This window comes from Anarhichas minor, unplaced genomic scaffold (assembly GCF_050575085.1).
Source record: "Anarhichas minor isolate MPS153535 unplaced genomic scaffold, ASM5057508v1 ptg000025l, whole genome shotgun sequence".
In the NCBI taxonomy this organism is placed as follows: Eukaryota; Metazoa; Chordata; class Actinopteri; order Perciformes; family Anarhichadidae; genus Anarhichas; species Anarhichas minor.
The window spans coordinates 8,464,719-8,479,310 of record NW_027466471.1 but is presented as its reverse complement, the minus strand read 5'-3'; positions in this window follow the sequence as shown (position 1 = coordinate 8,479,310).

Below are 14,592 nucleotides of genomic sequence, written 5' to 3'. Positions count from 1 at the left end.
ACTTATACTAATAATAATACCAAACACTGGAGTGTCTTAAGAGAAGTAATGAAAGTGACAAATCACCTATAAGGTGGGGTCAAAATGTCACCAATATTTCCTTTTTTATCCATGTTTAATTTTTTTTAGAAAACAATTAGATTCCTAACAAATGTGCCCGTGATACAGCCAATCACTCTTGTTCAAACACCATGGCCAAGGTTTTCTAATATTGTTGTGAAAGTTTTTCTACTCAAATTTCCATCCACCAATATCATAAGAGAGTACTAATGAATTTCCATGTGAAAATATCTCTCTTTAAGGTAATTAAGGGTTAGATACCAAATAATGATTTTGACTAAATATAATTATGTACAGTAGTCTTTTTCAGAAATATATTTGAAAAGTTATGTTTTTTGGTGAACAGGCCAGCAGAGGGCAAAAGAACCCTTCAAAAGACTACTTTTTTCACACCACTGAGATCCACTCCATCTTTCCTTCCTCTTCCCTCCCTCCCTGGTTTGGATGACTGCGAAACCACATCATATTTGATCATATAAAATAAAAATAGGTTGACTCTTTGGCCAGGCACCAGTAAAGGTGGACTTTACTCTACACTCATATCAGCTAAAGACAATTTTATTCAACTTTCTGATGTTTTGTTTTGATTGTTAGGGTCGTGAAAACGTTCCATGGTGTTATATTGTGCACAGTAGAAGACACTTAACGGTTACGAGTAGTTCAAGGTGATTCCTACACTAGCTGCTGCTGTCAGGGAATGAAGATGAAGATGTTTATGCACAGGGCGCTGGCGATAAATTGCTTCCTAGCTCATCCTGATCCAGGACGGGATGGGCGTCCTCCTGCAGCATAAAAGAAACTTAGTCATGTGTTTTTGCTATCAACATTTGTTTTGAGCTTCTGCTGTCGATCAAGTTTTACGTGTGACAGGTGGGTGAAGGCTTGTTTTGTGTGGAGGGAGCACCATTCTGGTTTGTCTTCTAAAAAGGAATTTCACTGTGTATGCAGCTACATTTTCTGTTTGTCCAGTTTGGGCATTCAGCTAACTGCCAAAATAAGGTGAGACCTGTAACTATGAGGAATGACGATGTCTCATATATTGGACCTTGCAATAGGCCTATTCACATAGACCCAAAGGAGAGGGTCTGACAGCTTTATTGTGCCCATGAGAGCTGCCAGCATTGCATTGGATGCCACATTTGGTGAGTTGCAATGGCGATTACGGTTACTTTGGTTTTTACAAAAAAACTCGTAATTACGCATATAAATTCTCAACCACAAAACACACACAAATGCATACATTTTAGGTTGTTAATCTTCTTCAAACACATTTTTTGTTTTATTTGTTGAAATTCTCATCAAGTCACATCGTCATTACTGCTCGTCTACCTGCTTGCTTTCCCACGCACACTCTGCAAGTGCACTCATTGCGCATACACATAAACATTGCAAGTGGTACTGCTGAATCGGTTTGCTCCTCTTGCATGTTGCACATCTTTATTTTGTGACGTAGACTCTACATCAACCCTGCTCACTCATGGGTTGTGGGTTTCTGTTAAGAGTCCAGGCTATTGTTGTTTACATATTTGTCCCATTTCATTTGTCATTGGGATCATATTGCTCTCTAAACTTGTCGCAGCATGTAAACACTTCTGTGTTTGGAAAACAGAATCCCCCGTAAGGAGTAGGAAGTGCAGTGTGGGCTTCGTTTGGATCACTCTGCAAACAAATGAGTCACTGAGTTCAGACAGTTCAGAGGCGCATCCCTCCACAGGCCTCATCTGTTAATTTCTTACCTGAGCTAAATTGAATTATAAGTACCCCGACAAAATTATTAATTCTTCTTCTAAGAAGTAAGTGAGAGCAGTCATTACTATCCATCTCTCATCACTCTTTTCTTTGCAGCTGATTTATGATTACCATAGTCTTTTGAAAGCCCACTAGAAGCCTACTTTTACAGAACAATGTATTCAGGAAGCCGTGGGTCCTCATCTAATGAGTGACGCTGTCAGGTCAACAAGTTATCCTCTGACGTAGTTTATGAAGAGGTGGTTGACAAAGGGTCACAATCCATTGTTCCAGTGTAAAACGGATGTGGCTGATTAACACTGGCCCACACCTACACTAGTTTTGCTATTGTCCAGCAACGGCCCACTCAGCCATTAGAGGGACTGAGAGAGAGCAAATCCATTTTAAAAATACCAATAAGCTCCTCATAATTATCAATTATATTTCAGACCAAATGGACACAACAGCTGCATATTCATTGATTCTGATTTGTATGTTACGCCACCTCAGAATATTACACTTAATGAACTGCAAGAGAATTACCTGCATCCCTGCACAAATAAGGAAGTGGAAATGCCGTTGTTGAAAAACCCCTTTCTATACAGGGGTATTCACTGTTTTTGTGCAAACTAAGAATGGATGGAAAAAGAGATCATCCCCAGTTATATGATGCTGAGCATCGGATCGAACACTTCAGGCTGGACATAATTGCACAAATAATAGGTTTATGATAACAATCAAATGATATATATTTTTAACACAAATTTAAAATGTATATAATCCAATGCACACTTGAAATACTTCTGACTAATCGAATGGAAAAACAGGTGAAGTGGAAGTTCTACAGTTTCTACAGAAAATGTACAAAAAGAAACAACTTTGTTTACGTAATCACAGAGCGTGATCAGACATTTCAATTTTTAAAACTAAACCTCAGATTTAATTCATTTTAAATAATCATACTGTTATGAGAATTAAATAAAGTATGGTAAACCACATGCAACATATCTCCATATTCATCTCAGTGCATTAAGGAGTCAAGTCAACATTGTGTACTTTACATGGACAATTTGACGTTGTTCCACTATAAAGTATACAATCCACCAGGTGGCAATGCATGACAGCTGTGGGTTCTTCATGACTCAGCTTTAGCATTTTCCATTCACCCTGTGCTCCAAACACCACCCTCAGGCAGGCGGCAACAATGACTGTGTGAACGCCAACTGCCTGTTGTGTTGATATTCTTGGGTGAATCATGTAAAACTCCATCATGTGCAGTGACACAGATTTGTGTGTGTTTACAAGGGAAGTATGTGCGGGTCACTAAACAGTCAGCAGCTGCGGGTCAAGCCCTGCGGTGTCAACAGACCTTTTTAAAAGACTTTGCCAGTTTAAAGTTTAGACAATTGATGAGTAATATTAAGAAGTTTTTGCATGTTCTGTGAGATGATACAACTCATATGAAAACCTATTGATTGCACATATCTACATATATATTATACTATGACACGTAGCGGCTAGAGATGCAAGTAAACAATTCGGCAGCTGTAGTGTAAAATCAGCTCCATCAACAATCATTTCCTGTGAGAAGAGATCCAGGTTTAAGTTTACATTGTTGATAACCACCAAATACAGGCATACTCCTCAGAGTTGTAAAAGCTACCCCCAAAGTTTACTCATTATAATCAAATAACTGTTTTGCAGTATACAAAAATAACACTTTTTACAGTATAACAGTTGTGCACAATTGCCATTTGTGTTAAATGTTTAGGGCTTGACTTGTGATGGTCTGTGTGCGTGTCATATTTGTGTGTTGTGCATTTTGCAACAGGATGAGTGCTTAGCTTCAGGTGGCCTTGTGTGGCTACTGTGTATATTTTCTTATGTCATGTATGTTCCATGTAATGTCTGCTTGCTGAGAAGTGCGGCCCCTTTAAATAATATTACTGTTGTAAGAGCGCTTATGGACACGTCCTTAGTCCTTGGGGCTTCTTCGTCGCTCTGATTTTGTAAGTTCAGAATGTTCTAGCAGCTGTAGGCCACCATTATACAGAGTTTAAAGAGTTATCAGGGACGGATGGTACATAACCTAGAACTTTCCTGTGAGTCTGGACTGAACTTACAATGACATCCTTCAGAGTTGGGACATTATAGACATTTTATTCAACTTTAAGTACACTAACCCAGAGCGCAACATGATTGAGGGTTTATTTATCAAATCAGCCCATAACGCAGCCATCGCCATTACTTTAATCTAATGCAGCCATTATGAGCTGGTACACACACTTCTACAGCCTGTTGGGGATCTGTCATGATTCCTCAGGTGCTGCAGGGGTTGGTGAGTTCGGGGGCATGCAATAACCAAGACTCTGAGTATTAGCAGTCCCCGGCCCCACACTGAGCTCTACATCACAGCGCAGCAGAGTCCACCTTTCACTGAGTGACTTGATGAAACAGACGAAGGGATGAACAGACAGACAGACAGATAGATAGGTATAATGTATAAATGTATTTATCGATACTTATCTATTATAGTTATCTGATAAATGTGTTTAAACCCAGCCTACTACACTGTTTATCCGTACAGAGACGGTTTAAAAGGTTGGACATGTTGCATAAATCCTGGAGTAAAAACTTGGCAGTCAAGCCTGTGCTCTGCTCGTCTTTCTAAACAGCGAGAGCTCACTACAAGGCGGAGTAACAGTGAGTGGGCACTGCATTTCCTCTTTCTGTAGTCAGACGCACTGCTTGTGTAGGTGTTTGTATATATCCGTCACTTGCGTCATGCTGTGTGCTCACATATTTTATATGAGATTACCTCTTTGAATGACTTGTTTTTAACAGCAGCTGTGGAAATGCCCATATTTGTGAAGATGACACAGAGTAAACACTTTAAAGGTGTCGTATAAGAATTTCCAAACATATAACTTTGTACAGTATAGGTAGGGGCTAAGAGACCTATTTAATGTTGAAAAAGGCAACATATTAAGATCCAGAAGAGTTTGTTCCCAGCAGCAGCAAATCTATATGATGTCTCTTTTCATGTATTTACTGCACCCCTTGAAAGGATTCCTTCAGATGAATATTTTCCGAAGCTCAATCGCATGAGAAGCTACCAGCAAAAGCCTGTGAGCACGTACGTCACTCACACATCACTTAACACCGGTGGCAATTCTCAGAGTCATTTATCGCGGATAGTGACAGTCTTCAGCATGTTTAGGCAGGATGTTCTGCTCCAAAGCTCCTTTGATTTAAGTATTGTGCAGAATATGCAAAGTGATGAGCAACGTACCAAAATGTGAAGGATAGAGGAAACAGCTGTGTTGTCATGGATAAGAGGCTCCTCGTGACGAGACATGTGGGTGATTCTGTCTCCATGGTAACTTGTATTCTACAGGAACAGTTTGTGAAGAGAACAGAAGATGTAGAGGCTGAGAACTTGGGAAATTCTCACTTTTTTTGAGTACACGTGAATTTGGATGTCACACATCCGACGCCCCTTTTTTACAGAGACATTCTCTGTACAAAGGACTGCTTCCGCTCTTGACCTCCTACACATTGGCTCCTCAAAATGATGAAAGAAAAAGAGACTGTGGTTTCTAATAATGAGTTAATACAACAGTTACTGCATCAGAAATGTCATCTCCTGTTTAAGGACATTGTCAGTTTTATGACTGAGTTGACGAATTAACTCCTAAAGTGAGTCATATGATACAGGATTGTGGAACGTACTTGCAGTGATGTCACCCTTTCAAGAAAGAGAGGTTATGGTCAAAGAACGATTGTTGGAAATCCGTGCACAGAATGTGCTTCTGCATGACACAATGTGTTATGAGGCTACTACAGAGAATGGAGGAACATGTGCATGCCCTCACACACGCTCCCATATAATGTATTTCTACCTGCATGCATATATACAATTACACTTTCAATGAGGGTGATTTTTTTTACAGAAAAGTTTGCTTTACAAGCAGCAATCACAAATATTGTGCAGATTCATCCAATTTTTTCTGTTTGCAGTTCTATTCAATGAAAGTATCCTAATTTTCAGTTTGGTACATGCTGTAACTTATCTCATGCTCGTCAGCATCTTCGACCAAAAAAACAAAAGAAGAAACAAACATGAACAAACCGGCACTGCCATGTGTATGAAATAAAAATCTTTCCACGTAAAGCTTTTATATGTACTGTATCTGCATGCTGAACAAAGTAAAGGTTACTTTCAAAGTGAGAATACCAGTACACTGAGAAATTAGATTAAAATAATTTAGGATGGAGTTATATAAATTGAACACTGGAGGAGAACACGATGAGTTCCGGCTGACAGTAACTTCTGATGTCTGGCTATCTGGCTCGGCATCTCTTTGTCAGTTATTAAAGGATGAAAGCCAAGCTGTTGGAAGACCTTTAAATAAAATAGACTGAGATGATTGTCATTATAGTTCACTGAAACTAATAATGTTACTTGCAGTTGCACTGATATGAATGTTGCTGCTTAATGAACTTGAAAAATTTGACTTAAAAGGAACCAAAAATAAATGTCCCTATCTTAACAGTAACACATTTTACATTCAAATCATACTTAAACATATACTGATGAGGCTGCCTTACATCATTATCTTTTTTTTTGCGCTGAATAGGAGGCCAGTTATGTAAAGAGAGAGCTCAGATGTATCCACAGGTGTACGTCTGGAGGTAAAAGCCATCTGTGAAGTGCGATAAGGGGACAGAAAAGTGTCTAACTATTTCCTCACCTGAAACATGTTATCCCCTGTGCCTCTCAGCTGAAGGAGACAGTCTTCTGTGCTCCTTTATCTTTTCCCTCACAGAATTTGCTGATATTGGATGATTGTGCCATGCAGATATCAGAATTTCATATGACAAAACATCTCTGGTTCCCTGTCAACTTTTAAAGGACTTTGTGTTTTAGAACTGATAAAACTGAAAAGAGGAAGACAGCGAGAAGAAATGACAAAGGAATGTTTTTTTCTAGAACATTGACTCCCAGGACAACAGCTCCAAATGTGCAAGAATACAACCAGCGAGTATCTCTGAACTGTTTAGACTGTGGAGAACCAAGAGAAAATCGGAAAACATAATCAAGCAACGCAATTCTATTTTTAAAAGAGGCAACTCATTGATAACTCTCAAGAATGGAGACTTTGAAGTCAGACACAATGTTCAAAATGTGTGACCTCCTCCTGAGTTTTCCATTCCTGGCTTTATCATCGCTCTATTTTCGAGGGCACAATCAGGAGGCCGCAGGTGGTTAGATAGGAAAAGGAAAAAGGCGAATGGAAATCTCTGGTGGAGCAGCATTTAGTGTTACATTACATAATAGCTCAGTTTTCTAAGCTGTGCAGTAACTTGGCCTACATATTTCCACTGTCTAAAATTCTACACTATCACCATCTCCTTTCTACGAAATAAAGAATACATTATACAATTATGTTTAACATGTGGCACTCTATTACTGTTTTTCCAGGAACAATCACTGTCAATTATTTGAGAACTAGGCTCCAGTCACAGAAAAGTGGCAGATATGAGGCAGTTCCTTATCCACTAAGGATACAAAACGGGCACAAAGCAGCTTATTATATCTCTAACAGACTAAATATAGTGCCTGTGACATCCTGAAACCAAAGACGTAGCTGTAAACTTCCATCCTCCTTGCTATTCTGATCAGTTTTGAAACGTGAGACTGCTCACAACAAAAATCTCTTTGGCAGAGAGCCTTTGCCTGAAAACTTGATTGTTTTCTGTTTGCTTCATCATTTTGTTGACTGTAATTTTTTTTTCAAGCAACGTTTTGCTTTAACCCTCCTGTCATGTTCGGGTCAAATCTGACCGATTTACAACTTTAATCAATCATAAATATTGTGTTTTACATCTGATTGCCTCAAGGCCTCATGATATCCTCCACATTGAACATATCAAATTGCTGATCACCACTTTCATTGAATTTTTAGTGGTTTAGTCAACTTTGTAACACCCATGGTGTTCCCGGTCAAAAGTGACCGCCATATGAAATGAATGGAAAACATTAGATTATGTCCATTCATCAGATGGAAAACAGCCCCATACACACCCACAACCACCCCCCCACCTCCCCCCCCCCCCCCCCCCACACACACACACAGTGATAAGGCTGTCTAATTTGCCCCGACCTCTCTGTCTCTAGACGCTGCCTCCACATAGACGGCCTTTTATGTAATCTTATAACCACTCACCCTGCTTTAGACGATAAACCAGGATGTATGCAATATCATATCCTACTACACATCAATATTGTCAGTATCTATCACACCTTAGGAAGAGCATGCTGTTGCATTAGCAACTGCAGATGAGGATCTAAATAACCAGATAAAAAACAAAAATGATCTCTACATCTTGGAACATGGTTTGACATGCTCATGTTCAAACATTATGTGTACATGCCATAGAAACAAACTGCTTTAAATTCTACACAAGGCCATTTGAGGGAAAAGTGTTCCAACATGTGGTTCCTGCAGCAATAATGGGACGTGCTCTGCTCACCTCTCTGCCCTCTGATTCACAAGCACCTCGCTCCCTAACCTGGGTGGTGGCTGACTTTCACAGCATTGTTCCAGACCTCCCATATGCCGCCATTTTGTTTCCTGTGCAGAACAGGAAGTCCTGCCTGCAGCTGTTCCCAGTACTGTGAACTAAACACACACACACACACACACACACACACACACACACACACACACACACACACACACACACACACACACACAATCAAACACACACACTCAACACTAGACACATCCTCTTCCTTCATGCTTCCCCTCAGCCTGAGTTCAGGATGCCCCTCTCTGATGTGAAGATGACCCCCAGGGATGATGGGAAGAAGCCAAAAGCACGTCTGCCTTCCTTTCCAAGACAAAGACTTTGCCTGTACGTGAGATTCAAGTGTGCAAAGGTATTCAAGGATATTGCAACATACAGGTAATTTAGTACAGGCTCGAGCACGAGAAATATCTGCGGTCATTGTAATATAACAGAATAGATGTAACATAAAACACATTCTTGTACTAATCAGATCAAATTATTTTCAGGGTTTGTCGGTTGTGTGCTTTTGAGGTTGCGTCAACGTGTAATTTATCCTGCAACTTCTCAAGATCACTACTAATCTTTGCTTTTCACGCCGGTATCCTTGTCATTGTTCCCATGCTCACCATGTGGGAATGCAAGTGAATCTGTGATTCTCGCCCACAGCATAGAGGACAATTCTTTATATGAAGGCAATTATACAACCGTGAGAAAACACCTAATGATCCCACCCTCATTGTTAGACTGATGCCCTCATGTCGGCATGTTAAAAGGGTTCTTGACATGGACGTTGATATTATTTGGGCATCAACAATTACATCACAGACAATACAATTGGTGAGACATGTTATCTGTGCCGGTTATTGTGTCAGTGTAGTGATCCTGATAATCCCCTGGATCTTTTCGCAGATTTTAAGTCAACTTAATAACCATGCAGAGTCTGCTAGCAATCGCAGACAGTTGTGAAGACATACAGCACACACAGACTATTTACATTATTTGATGTTTACTTTACACAATATTATCAGCCAGTGCTAGAACAGCTGCGGTAGAAAAAAGGTTTCCAGACTCTTAAGCGGATTGATTTACCACCCATTGCCAATCTGCTGCATATTATCACTCATGTAACAAGTACTCCAGCAACAAATCAGTTGGAAATGCTCACAGTGTGATGGAGCCTTGTGGAACAAATTTCCATGATTGAATGTCATATTGACAATTGCACTGCAATTGGTCTTTACTTGGCCCACTTTTCCCAAGGTCGCAGGCGACTGGAGCTTATCTCTGAAATGCAGGAAAATACCCTGGACATCGTGCCAGTCCGTCAGGCCGAACATACACCCTCTCATTTACCTGTGGGCAATTTACACTGCAAATCATTTGGAGTGTGGGAGGAAACTAAAAGATTTGGAGGGAACCCATGAAAACGCGAGGAGAAGCTTAAGGATATTTTACATTTGATTTGTACATTGTTTTTATTATCCCCTTTGGAAATTTCAGTAGGAGTTTTGATGCTAATTAACACTGGCATTATTCTGTCCTTGAATAACATGTATGATTACTCGAGGTCTAAGAAAAAGCTGTAGACAATAAAGTTATCTATGTTTGCAATTAGATGATGCTATGATATAGTGCAAATAACATTTACAATGTAACTATATGTAGAACAGTCTGGGATTGGTCCCCAATTAAAACGATCAATCATTTCCTGTTACCTTCTGTTCACATTGTTTTTTCCAAAATCTGACAAAATGTATTCACTTCAATTGAACAGAAACCATTACGAATATAAGCTATTTTTGCTCAGACTGTAGATGTTTGAACTGCAACAAAGACACCCTCTACCTAAGCAAAGAGCATAATGATGTACTGCATTTTCCAATTTAACCAGCCCCCAATGGAAGTATTAGATGATGAACAATACTAACGTAATCAAATGACTCTTAAAGTGCTCTTCACATGATATCACAGAGAAAACTTCCCTCAAGGTATTTAAACAAACATGCCTTCCAAAAAGAAGAAATGTAGTGTCTTTATGATACTCACGAACCCAAAGGATGCAAATAAAGCTCTCACATTCCTGTAATTAATTAGACTTCCTCTCCATGTCCTTTGTTTTACCCTCTGGGGGAGCTGGTTTCCTCTCTTCAACCATCCATATGCTTCCTTTAAGGAAGGATGCCATCACACCTCCTCCACTCTGAAGGTTCCACCCTTTCCTCACTTTAAACTCATCTCCCAGTCAAGTTCAACTGTGAAGATTGGGTGTGCTGTATTTATGCTCTGTTTCGCACATTAAGTCCTGATCACATCTCAGTGTGGAGTACAAAAGGGCACATTATGGGTGCATGCACCTATACATTCTTGCATGGATATTGTATGTGTTTTGTGTGTGCCAGGGGGATGTGAAAAGAGTAAAGGGACTTCAGAATTATTAAAAGCAAATTACCTCTGAGACAAAGTGTCGTCTCAATATTGCTACCAGCTATATCAAATTATGTCGTAAGCGTAATCTTATGTAACGCAGTCTGAATTCAATGCCATATCACTAAACTGTAATAGTCCAAGGACCGGGACATGTTGTTAAAGAGATTGACTCTGTGCATTGGTGTGTGGTGATTCCACCTGTAAAACAATAACTTGTTTATTGACAGACAATGGAGAATATCAGAATCACAATTCATGTGAAACCTCATTTAATCTTCACAGTTAAAATGAGGACAATGTGGGGGAGTTTTCTTTTTTCATAGTCTCTAAAGGAGGTTGGATGAGCTTCATAGTTGCAATAACCGCAGTTGAGCACGGGGGGCACCATCCACCCACACAGGACATCTATATTCGTGGATCCGTTTGTGACTCACCTAGACAAAAAAGCCACAGCTTTCTGACTAAGGGGGGGAGAGAGGGGGAGGAGCGTGAAATGTTTCTTAGCTCCGGCAGGGAGAGGAGAGGATAAGTTGCTCGAGAGCAAGCAAGTTCGGTGAATCATCGATGGGATCCCATGAACACACAGGGGGGTGAAGCCTCCCCCTTACCAAGATCAGAGGAAGCCTCACCGCCAGGGTGATTAGGTGAGAGCCAGGGAACTTCCTCTAGCAGGGGAACAATCGCCTCTGCAGTAGAAAATCAGGACATTTGGATTGGAAAAGGTGTGCACGAAGCAGGGGTCACTCATGTCAAGCATCACCGGAATTGCTCCCTGATTACCATAAATCACCTGAAGGCTGCAGCCCATTGCCAGTTCAGAGTCATTAAAAATGAATGCAGGGAGCTTTGACCGACTGGCTCACTGGTAAAAAAAGCATTTGAATTTCGTTGGAAACAAAACACTTATTAGCTACATGACCACATTTCTGGCATATTTTAAACATTACTCCATAAATTCTGCGAGGCATATGCTGATTATTCACACTAGTGTGGGAATGTCTCTGTGAATGTTCTTTGGCTTGCACAACCACTTTATCTGTGAATGCGTAGTTTTTTCACACACCTGTGTACGTCTCCGTAGCAAGCCAGAATTTGTAAAAACCTGTCACGTCATTACCATCTTTAGCCAAATTTGACGACAGAGGGAGTGGGAGAGGAGTGACATCTTAAAACATCAAGGACATAAATTTGTGGATGGATTATTCACATGGAGCATAAAGCAGGAAACACCAGCACAGACGTAAATGCAATATAAGTACTGATATGTCAACAGCGATACCAATCTGCTTTTTGAATGAGCCTCAGGTGTTACAGGTTAATCAGAAATGCATTTCATTAAATAAGGAGGGAAAGTCACCTTCGCATTGCATGACTATTGTGTCACTATTTTGGCATGAATACGATCAGTGGTGTTGAGGCTGAAGAATGTTGAACTGCCTGCTTTTAACAGGAAGTGTGCACTCTCCTCTGATTCATAAGTCCTTGCTTGTACTGTACATGTGAACAAGGGAGCGATTTCAAGCACAGCATCACAGTTTGTATCAGAGCTTGCAGAAGGATTTAAAGAGGCTGGAGCACAGTGGCTACAGGAAGTAGTGAAGCACTGGAAGACAGCTTCGCAATTACAAAGTGTTGATATAAATGTAACACAAAGTCCTCAAAGTATAGGTCCCAAGTTAGATTCAAATATATCTTGAGTTTGTCATTGCTAAGACATTGTTCGGAACTTTATAAAATGCACTATTTTGGCCATCAAACAAACAGATAAGATATCCGTTTCATCTTGCTGCACAGAAATTGGTCTAGCGTGTGATTAGCCCATCTTAAAGAACAGCAATATACAACCTCTTAATAAGACAGCTTTGGAGTTATTCTTTCACTAATAAATGAGGCAAGGAAAATACCAAAAATGTCTGACTCCTGGATGGATAATTGGATGGGAAAATGCCCCCAAAACTGGGAATGGGGAGAATTTTAGCATTCACTGATTGTTATTCAGGCTTTAAGGGCTTATGTCCATGCCATGATGCATTGGATGAGAGGAGTAGATACATCCTAGATAGGTAGCCAGTACATCATATAGTCAGTACAAATCTCAGCCAGATCCACATTTACATATTTGGGCAATTCAGAGTCTGCAACATAAGGGCATGCAAACCATATTAATAATACATATTATCATATGTGGTTATGTAGGGTTATACATCAATCAATCTCTAAATACAGCCCTTACTACAAAATCGATGATGGGGGCATGACAGGACAGATGTTGAATTACAAATCCTGTTGTGACCCTCACATCCCTCAGGCTCTCCGAGGTCTGCAACAGCTGAGGTCAAAAAGTCCTGAAACAAAACAGGATACGGAGTTGTTGAATGGACTCTGTTTGGAAATTGTTTTGCATGAAAGCTATTTTGGAAAATAAAACTACACACAACTAATCCAAATGTGGATCTACAGCCGTTTAAAAAAATGCATACATATTACTATGAATCATTTCCATGCTTTTTTAAAATTTGTTTAATCTTTTGATTGATTTTTGTGAATGTATTTAAGCACAGTTTGGCTCAACATACAGTAATGTCCAAAGCTTAAGTGGTAATAATTCATAGTTTGAGGGTATACTGTGATTCAGTGCAGTATTTTCTATCAACAAAGACCGCAGGTTTTCTCTCTGGCTGTTCACAAGATACAGTCTAAGGTAGACGTCATTCAGTGTATCAATGTTTAACGGTGTTGCAGCGCTAAGCCCGGAAGAAACAATGGATGGGGTCATTCTTAGAGGCAAAATTTTCTTTTCTTCCAGGGATGTTTTGAACACAGCGGAAGGTTGGTAAAAGAGGAGGGAGGAGAGGAAGGGGAGGACCTTTTACTCCTTGGTTCCCACTGACTGTGTGCAGCTGGAGGAGCAAAACAATAATGTGAAACAAACAGTGAAAGACAAACAGGACCACTCCCTCGGGAGAGTCCCTATGCTACCTGCAGGATAGTATGACAGCCTGTGTGTAAACAGAACCATCAAACGATACTGTCATGACTTCAGAAATTGTGAACTTCTAAGTACAGGCTGCTGGATAACCAAAGGTCATGGTCCCCAGAGGATGAATCCTACTGACATTGATGATCCCTGACTTTTCCTTTAGTGCCACCACTAGGTTGTGGTTTTGAGTGAAATGTCTCAACAACTACTGTAAGCCATGAAATAATTATTCATCAATAATTGTAATCACTTTCTTCCTATAAAGCACCATCATCAGGTGAAAATGTAAAACTTCTATACCAAATACCTGCAAAACTAACGTCATTACCATCAGCCTCAGCTGTACCGGTACTTTGTGTTTAACACTAATTAGCTAAATTTAGCATGCAAACATACTTAAAGGGATGCTTTGCCGATTTTCAACCGGCTCTGTGTGATTGCAGTGTGTGCAGTGTGTGCAGATAAATGGTGTTTGGCATCCCTCTGTGTTGCCAGCGCCCAGACACTAAAGTGGACCTCCGTCGGCAAATAAGCAGTGAGCTCTTTGGACAGCAATGCCATCTGCCGTTGCCCGGTATTCTCTGCCAGCCTCACTTAATTTTACCTTCCTGCTCTCGTTAAAATGATATCCAGTCTACCGCCTGCTTGATTACATGTGAATGTACCATTAGCCTAACTGTCAGACAGGTGGTCAGGATCAATGTGACATCATGGTGTGCCGTCTATATGGTATTCTATATATATATCTGCAATTTCTCTATATTATAAGTCATGTTTGACCATAATGAATATGCTTACTCATATGCAACAATGATCCAACA